General features: G+C 41.0%; 1 protein-coding gene across 2 annotated transcripts in view; it reads left to right on the top strand.

Annotated features, from left to right (window-relative positions):
- Positions 1 to 1,724: 1,724 nt before the first annotated feature.
- Positions 1,725 to 9,688, top strand: part of LHFPL1 (LHFPL tetraspan subfamily member 1) — a 47,008-nt gene continuing 39,044 nt past the window's right edge. The window contains exon 1 of one of the 2 annotated variants that reach the window (XM_025372896.1): positions 1,725 to 2,083. The gene's annotated coding sequence lies outside the window, so the exon portion shown is untranslated. The remainder of the gene's footprint in view (positions 2,084 to 9,688) is intronic. The other variant, XM_025372897.1, reaches the window with a different exon arrangement.

Raw genomic sequence — 9,688 nt, 5'->3', positions numbered from 1 at the left:
CATCAAAAAGTGGGCAAAGGATATGAACAGACATTTCTCAAAAGAAGACATTCATACAGCCAACAGACATATGAAAAAATGCTCATCATCACTGGCCATCAGAGAAATGCAAATCAAAACCACAATGAGATACCATCTCACACCAGTTAGAATGGCGATCATTCAAAAGTCAGGAAACAACAGGTGCTGGAGAGGATGTGGAGAAATAGGAACACCTTTACACTGTTGGTGGGATTGTAAACTAGTTCAACCATTATGGAAAACAGTATGGCGATTCCTCAAGGATCTAGAACTAGATGTACCATATGACCCAGCCATCCCATTACTGGGGATATACCCAAAGGATTATAAATTATGCTGCTATAAAGACACATGCACACGTATGTTTATTGCAGCACTATTCACAATAGCAAAGACTTGGAATCAACCCAAATGTCCATCAGTGACAGATTGGATTAAGAAAATGTGGCACATATACACCATGGAATACTATGCAGCCATAAAAAAGGATGAGTTTGCGTCCTTTGTAGGGACATGGATGCAGCTGGAAACCATCATTCTTAGCAAACTATCACAAGAACAGAAAACCAAACAGCGCATGTTCTCACTCATAGGTGGGAACTGAACAATGAGATCACTTGGACTCAGGAAGGGGAACATCACACACCGGGGCCTATCATGGGGAGGGGGGAGGGGGGAGGGATTGCATTGGGAGTTATACCTGATGTAAATGACGAGTTGATGGGTGCAGCAGACCAACATGGCACAAGTATACATATGTAACAAACCTGCACGTTATGCACATGTACCCTACAACTTAAAGTATAATAATAATAAATAAATTTTAAAAAAAAAGAGTTCTGATGTTTATTGCATATATAATTATTAAATATTTTTGGTAAATTGAAAAAAAAAAGAATCACGGTACAATTAATATGTTAACTTATGGACATATTTTGAATTATTGCCACAAAATGCCAGAAAATAGGCCTAATCACCTTTGTAGAATTCTGGTGAGGGAACTGGGCCATCAGAGAAGCATAGATACTTTGGATCAGTCCAGTGTGCTCTGTTAAGGGAACCATTCTTCCTTCTAATTCATTTGGATTTGTTCAACAAAGTGCCCCATTCACAGGACATGTAGGAGGGGAAAAGAGACATGTATGAAAATAATAATAATAACAATAATAATAATACAACGTAGAAGATAATAAGTTTCCTAAAATATGAAGTGTCAGGGACATTCACACGTGGGAAATATGACATCAGTTTGGAGTAGAACATCAGGCAAAGCTCCATTCATCTCCAGACCACTCAGCTCTTTTCCCAAGCAGAGGAGCAGTTATTAGTGCACTGGGATAAATTAAACACTGACTTTTGATTGTATTATTACTATAAAAATATGTTAGTTATTCCTTTCAATGTATGATTTCCACAAATTCTTAAATGTAAGCTCATTACATCTTGGAGCCAAAGATTGCTCTGCGGGAGCATCTTCCCCATCAGGCAATGGAAATCAGTTTGGGGAGAAGAGACTGTTCTGTCTTATTCTATTTAGGCATGTGTTCTCTCAGTCACTTCTAGCCACATGGGTCTGCTACCTACCATGGTAGAGATTATTTAGGTCATTGGAGGAAAATTAGAGATAATCTCTGTTCCTCAGCAGGCTTTTGGGCAGCAAGTGAGGAAGTAACATAACGCAGTTCAAGAGCGGGCATGCCTGTGCGCATGCGCGCGCGCACACACACACACACACACACACACACACACACACACACACACAGCTGAATTGAATTGTCCGCTGTGAGGCTGGAGGTTTGGGGACTCTGTGCCCGCTAAGCTACTTTCTATTTCAAGTGCCTGTGTGTCTGAGGCTGGGTTTGAAGCCTCCAGCGTGTTTGGAGTTAATCCCCATTAGGTTGGACTCCGCCCCTTTCTCCCAAAGGTAAAGCAAGGTTTTGAGGCATCACTGCAAAGGGCAGCTAGTATTCCCATCCTTGTTTAACAAGCTGTGAGGAGAAGTTGTTTCTGAGATCTGAGCCTGAAGAGAGGGAACAAGTCAGTCAGCCTTCGTGGTCAGAAGGTAAATATGCAACTTGGGCCAAATGCAATTCAAACAGCTGGATAAGAAACTGCTTTGCTCTCCCCTTGCTCAGCCCCCCTTCTCCCTTTCCTTTCTCAGGTTTCCTGTCCTTTCATCTCAAAGCTCAGAGAAGCCGTTTTCTACCCAAGGGCAGCCTGGTGCTTTTTTATTTCTTCATAGTCCGTTGTTTGCACAGAGGCTACGATGAATCAGGGCTGGATTCCTATTTCATATTGACAAGATTTGAGGACCTAAGGGTTAAGTGCTAGTTGGTTTCCCCAGGGGAGTTGGTAACCTGAGGAGAGGAAGTGCCTGTTTCTGGGAGTGGAGAGAGTGATTTTGTTATGACCTGTCTATACAAGTAAAAATGGATCCGGTTTGCTAATGTGGTAGGTTGATCTAGATTTGCCTAAATCTGAGGGGTTATGCGACTGAAATGGGGTAATGAAGTTAAACTGAAATGCAAATATTGAGGCCTCTCAGGCTGGAAATAAAAGAATGCATCCATTCGGTAAATATTTATGAGTTCCTACTATGTGCGCCAAGGCATGACAATTTCCAAAAGAACCTGAGATACTTAAACTACAAATCCATTCTTGCAAAGAACACTCGGCCAAGTGGTTTCATTTTGTCGTGGGGAACTGAAAATAGAACGAAGCCTAGGGGTGAGGAAAAATCACCCAGGGAGTGGTTGTGGGGAGAGAAAGGGGAAAGGAGAGACGTTCTAATTCTTAGATGGCTTCAAATCTTTTCCATTACTTATGAGAGAATAGGGTCTCTTTTCTGGTAGAAAGGGAGAGATTGATACCTACTGTGGTGTTAGGTATAGTGCAGATGTTGTTTCACTTGAATTTTATGCTTAATCATTTCCATTTTATAAATGAAACCAAAACTCACAGATTTTAAGTGATCTTTTTATGGGCATATAGCCTGTAAGGGGCAGACTTCAGGACTCTGTCTCTGATCTGATTTCAAAATTGTGACTCTTCCACTAAAACAGTATTCCTCAATCATTAGTTCCCATTAGAATCAATTGGGGATTTTTAACAGTATGAATTCCCATAAATTCGAATTCAGTGAATCTAGGAGGGGGTGACATAGTCTGCATTTTGAACAAGCATTGAAAGTGATTCTAAATAAGCATTGAAAGTGATTCTGTTGAGAAACATTCTTGATATACCATGCTGCCTCTCAACTTCTCTGAAGTGATTGGAAAAGCAATCAGCCCATCTTCTTCCCATATAGGCCAGATTCACTCAATGGAAGTGGTCAGCTGTGGTGACATTTTATTTCCAGCTTATACAATGGGGTAGAGAGACTAATGGGCAACAATAACATGGCTGGAGTTTAGAACTTAACAGTGTCTTGCCAGGGATCTTGATAGGGGTAGTTTCTAACTAGCTGAGAGTGTGAGACAGAACTCGTAGCTAACCAGCTTATCACTGAAGATGATGGCACCTGTCTAGCCAGAATAAGAACTGAGATGAAGCTCTGTTATTGGCACCTCACTTTTAAAATCACAGGACAGATGGGGAGCTCAAGGAGCAGCGTCTTGGGGAGAGGGAAGAAGAGAGAAGCTGATATGAAATTTGGGGAGGTTATTCTAGTTCCTACCTTTTCAGTCTCAAACTCTGGAGAAAGGAAATAGCCCAGGACCTGATGTAGAGGTTCTTTTTCTGAGCTCACTTTGTCTCTGCATCGTCAAATATATTTATTTAGAGTTGATCATTTCAAAGTTATCAATTGCTCAGTTAGTCCTTTCTCTCCACTTAGTCTCTGGCTTCCTGCCTTTTAATGACTTACCAGCTTGTGAGCATTCCCACCTGTGGATGGAGAGATGCAAATAAACACATAAACTCACCCAACACAGTTTTACTAGTCTTTCTACCCCAAACTAAAAGAGGAGGGAAGGAAGAAGAAGGCCCAGAAAGAGGTTCAGCAAACATGAAATCTGAGGAATTTGAAATAAAAGACATAAGTCAAAAGAGAGATCTTCTTAGAGTCACCAAGGTAGAAATGGAAAATAAAGCCCTTTGAGTGAGTACATCGTGAGATGATTTCAGGCACAGGAGAACTCAGAGCACTTCTCATAATGGAGGTAGCCAGGGGAGAAGAAACCGCTGAGGGAGATAGGTAGCAGAACATGAGGAGAGAAATGTTGGGGGAGTAGCAGTATTTTTTTTTTAAAGCTTTGTCTGAAACAGACAGATCTAGCATGGTCAGGCTGCTCATATACCCAACTTGATATAAGGAGTCACATCAGTCCAACACGTTTCTCTGGAGCAGGACTCTATTTACCCACTGGAAACATATGCCTGCATATCTCGTTCATTTCCTAGGGAAGTCTCAACTCTGGGTAAGATGTATTTGTAACAGGATTGGCAGGAAGACAATGCACACTGTCTGGGGGCGTGAGGAGAAAGGCCTGTTCACATTCCTTTGCCAACACCAGTGCCAAGAAAGCTTCTCTTCACAGACCAGTCCTAAACCAGCAGTCTTGCAAGCATGTTTCTCTCAGCAGCTGTTAAGTCACTGACTCCCTTTCTTACCACTTCATGTTCTAGTCTTTAATTTGCTTACTGTTTTGCCTGTACCCTCTTACCCTGGGAAAGGCAGTGCTTTCCTTAACTCAGAAGTTGCACAACAAGCTCAACTGGGAACAAAAGGATTTGTGTCTTTTTCTGTGGGTACTGGGGAGGAGGTGATAGAGGAAGGAGTAGCTTTGTTTTTCTCCACCAAGAGAAATATAAAAGCAACGTTTCACTTTCACTGATACTTCATTGTAAGTGCCCATACATGAGCAGGTATACAAGAGAGTGAAAAAAAGAGTGAGAACAAATTATTAAAGGCTTGGCAATTGGACACCACAGGGAGAGGGAGAATGCTCATTATGGGGAAAAAGGCTAAAGATCTCATCTCCTGCTAGCAATCAAGTTGATGAAGGGCTCTCATCTGCAAGATGGTGGCTAGCTGTTCTCCATTCCCTCTGAGGACCCAACAAAAGGATCTGGCCTTAGGTTGCAACAAGCAAAGTTTATAAAGGCATGTGACAAATCATTTATTGACAGTGAGAGTTGTTAAGCTACTCAGAGATATTATAGATTCCCCTTTCCTAGAGTTCTTTAAAAGTAGTAGAGATAACCATTTGCCATGTGTGGGTTAGGTGGGTTTCCTGCATCATATAGGTTAAGGTGACTTCTACCCACGAGGCTGTGCTAGAATGGCTAGCATTCTCTCTAAAGATGAGCAAACATTAGGCTTTAGTAAGGATAGCAAATTCAGAACAGAACTCATGCTTTTATCCTATTTATTACAACTTTCTGGCAGCATTCACTGCATCTCATACAACCAATCTCGGAAACAGGCTTGTGACCCATCTAGCAGATTAAAAAATCCGAGGAATGAGGGATAATGTGACACCTAGAGAGAGAGGTTCAGCTGCAGTCCTATCAATGCCTGGTAACTCGACCACTCAGCAGGAGCATCAGGGTGAGTTCTTGGTTCCTGAAACCCAGTGTGGCTATTTGGCTGGAAATTCTAGGACAGGGAAACAAAGCTGTTACATACATGAAGTATACAACAGGAATTAAGATAGAATAAAATGTAGCATTGTTTGTGATTTCTAGTTATGTAAATATAAAGTGACTTAGCCGGTTTCTGGGAATGAACTTGGATTGCTTGGGAGGGTTGTCATGAAGGAGATTACTCCATTGCAGGTGGCATAACTAAAAGCATTTTCTAGAATACACTTCACTGTCCACCACATGTGAACATAAAGCAGTGTGTGTGAACAGACTACATGTGCCCTGCGGCTTCTCTATCCAGCCACAAGAGAAGTTGGGCTGAGACTCATATTGTGTTCAGAAACTATTAAGCAATTGGGTCTCTGAGATCTCTACCTTGACTCCATTCAAGTGAAGTCTATGATTTAGAAAGGTTTACATTTAAAGTATATAAACTTCATATCTTCAATGTTTAATTCCACGGTCACTTTTAACTTTATATTGTTTGAGTCCTGAAAAGAGAATATTAAAGAATTATCTGTGGCAGTGATTCTGAAACTGCTGTCCATGGATCGTGCTAGCCCATAACATCTCTAGTCCTAAATAGGGTGACCATTTCATCCAAGGTTGTTTGGGACTTTCCTGGTTTTATCACTGCAAATTCTACATCCCAGGAAACCTCTGAGTCCCAGGGAAACTGACATGGTTGGTCACCTTAGTCATACATGAAATAAAGGCTATGAATTTTCTGTAAAGTTGAAAGTACTTCATCTAAATTCTGAAGGATAATGAGTTTTTCTAAAGCTAAACATATTTAATTTAAATTGAATTTTGAGAATTTGCCTTCCTATGTCTTGGCTTCAAAAACGTTACTTTTAAACTGAAATCATGGTAACAGTAGTTGATAGTATTGTAGTTTAATTTAACAGCTTCATTTGTCACAGGTGAGGACAACCATATATTACAACCCCTCCCCTCATTTCTACTGTAGTCTCGGTACTACACAGAGATAGTCCGATCCTCTGCCTTAAGTTCTCTGCCCCTCCTACTGGTTGTTATATTGGGACTTTTGAAAAAATTTTATTTTTCCATAAGTTATTGGGGTACAGGTGATATTTGGTTAAATGAGTAAGTTCTTTAGTGGTGATTTGTGACATTTTGGTGTACCCATCACCCAAGCAGTAAACACTGCACCATATTTGTACTCTTTTATCTCTCACCTTCCGCCCAACTCCCCAAAGTCCATTGTGTCATTCTTATGCCTTTGCATCCTCATAGCTTAGCTCCCACATACCAGTGAGAAATATGATGTTTAGTTTTTCATTCCTGAGTTACATCACTTAGAATAATCGTCTCCAATCTCATCCAGGTCGCTGCAATAATGACTTCTTTTCCTCTAGGTAGATACCCAGTAGTGAGATTGCTGGATCAAATAGTAGTTCTACTTTTAGTTCTTTAGGGAATCTCCACACTGTTTTCCACAGTGTACTAGTGTACACCCACCATTGGTGTAGAAGTGTTCCCTGTTCACCACATCCATGTCAACATTTACTGTTTTTTGATTTTTTGATTATGGCCATTCTTGCAGGATAAGGTGGCATTGCATTGTGGTTTTGATTTGCATTTCCCTGATCATTAGTGGTGATGAGCATTTTTTTTTTCATATGTCTGTTGTCCATTTGTATATCCTTTTTTAAGAATTGTCTATTCATGTCTCTAGACAACTTTCTGATGGGATTGTTTGTTTTCTTTTTCTTACTGATTTGTTTGAGTTCATTGTAGATTCTGGATATTAGTCCTTTGTCAGATGTATAGATTGTGAAGATTTTCTCTCACTCTGGATTGTCTGCTTACTCTGCTGACCATTCCTTTTGCCATGCAAAAGCTTTTTAGTTTAATTAGGTCCCAGCTGTTTATCTTTGTTTTTATTGCCTTTGCTTTTGGGTTCTTGGTCATGAAATCCTTGCCTAAGCCAATGTCTAGAAGGGTTTTTTCAATGTTATCTTCTAGAATCTTTATAGTTTCAGGTCTTGGGTTTAAGTCCTTAATCCATCTTCAGTTGATTTTTGTATATGGTGAGAGATGAGGATCCAGTTTCATTCTCCTACATGTGGCTAGCCAAATTATTCCAGCGCCATTTGTTGAAAAGGGTGTCCTTTCCCCACTTTTTGTTTTTGTTTGCTTTCTCAATGACCATTTGGCTGTATTTGGGTTTTTCTGGGTTCTCTATTCTGTTCCATTGGTCTATGTGCCTATTTTTATACCAGTACCATGCTCTTTTGGTGACTGGCCTTATAGTATAGTTTGAAATCAGGTAGTATGATGCTTCCAGATTTGTTCTTTTTGCTTCATACTGGGACTTTTGATCTCCAGGTGATGATGTCCATGAGGGACATTTGGAGTTAGTTTTGACTGCAAGTGCTGAGATTGAAAGAAATCACGTTCTTGCCCTGACGGTGTTTGCACTATGTTTGGAGAATTTGGGTTTCCTTCTGTCTTCCCTGGAATTCTTTCCTGATTCTTCAACTTTTTTTTTTTTAATTCTCTATGGGAAATCATGGAGGCTTTTAATTGTAATACTTTTGGGGTAATACTGTAGGGGAAGCCTTCAGGTAAAAGAGAAGTGAGAAATTATGGCCTTGCCGTTGAATCACTGTACCCTTGGGTAGGTCACTTGTCTTTCTGAAACTCAATTTGCTCATTTGTAAATTTGGGATAATATCTTTCTTACTAACCTAAGAAGACTGTTGGGCAGAGGACATACAATAACGGATTTGGAAGGGATTGTGATGACGCAGCTAATAGCTGTTTGTCAGCTTGTTTCCTCTCCTCCTCTGGCCTGGGCTTCTTCATCAGGAAATGAGTCTGTAACGGAGGGCTGCTTGCACTTTTTGTAATCTTACAAACTCTAATATAACAAGCAGAGGCATTACCTCATTGCGGCCAACCATACCTGCTGTCTAACAGCAATTACTCAAAGCTAGTTCCACTTCTCCCCCTGTTGCCTTTCAATCCCTCATCACATCTTTCTCTCATTCCTCCCATTCTCAGCCACAAAGCCTAATTCCCAGGGGCCCAGCTCAGGGCACTTTCTTCCCAAGCCCTAACATTCCAGAGTAAGCACCTGCAATTTACGATCTCTGCTCCCTTCCTGCACAAAACACATAGCACAAAATACATATGTATCAAGAAGGGAATTGTGGTTGAGTAAAAAAAGAGCATTATATTAAGAATCAAATAACTGGGCTCTGATCTGGCCAGTGTACCTCACTAGCCCTTCACCCTTGAGTAAATCACTTCCTCTCCATATTCCCATCTGTAAAGTGATGGAGAGGGGGTAGTTTAACATTGCGTGGTAGAAAAGTACTGGCCTAGGCATGTGCAGATCAAGTTTCTGGTTCTGATGTTGCTGCTTGCTTACTCTGTGACTTGAAGAAAGTCACTTCCTCCTTTACTGGGCCAAATTCTCCCATATGTAAAACAAGAAGGTTGGATTAAATGATTCATTAAGTTCCCTACCCATCTGGAAATTGAATGATTCTATGAAATGGCTTTCACTAAACAAACGGGAATTGAACTGCCTGCTCTGTGTCAGGCACTGTTTGACGATGGTTGTGAAAGGGCTCATGACTGAGACCCTGAGACACTTAGTACCTCTGCTGCTTGTTCCTGTCAGTGTCTAAAATTAGGAATGTGGCAATGACCCCATACAGCCAGTTCCTGTACTTCCCCTGCTTTGGGTCCCCCAACCTCTTTCCCTGTCCTCTACACCACCACATATAACTTTAAGCAATGGTGGTGAATCATGGAGAAGTTTTTGAAACATATTCCACCATCTGCCTGCTGGAGACATTCACAGTCCTGTCATCAAGCTGCAGTGTGGTCTCTAGCCAGCCCAATAGAGAAACAGGCCAGAAAGCAATGGCAGATTAATGGAGTTGGGAGGAAAGTTGTTGATTTTTGACAGAGGGGTCTGTGAAAACCATTTGTGAGCTGAGCTGAGGAATTAGATCTGGAAAGACTCTCAGTGTCTTGATTACAAGATTACTTGTTCCAAAAAGGACCTTGAAAGGTCCTTACAGCTATATGTTCCTTCTGCAAG

Source organism: Theropithecus gelada, chromosome X (assembly GCF_003255815.1).
Source record: "Theropithecus gelada isolate Dixy chromosome X, Tgel_1.0, whole genome shotgun sequence".
In the NCBI taxonomy this organism is placed as follows: Eukaryota; Metazoa; Chordata; class Mammalia; order Primates; family Cercopithecidae; genus Theropithecus; species Theropithecus gelada.
Note: the sequence above shows the minus strand (reverse complement) of the source record. Positions and strands in the feature narration are given on the sequence as shown.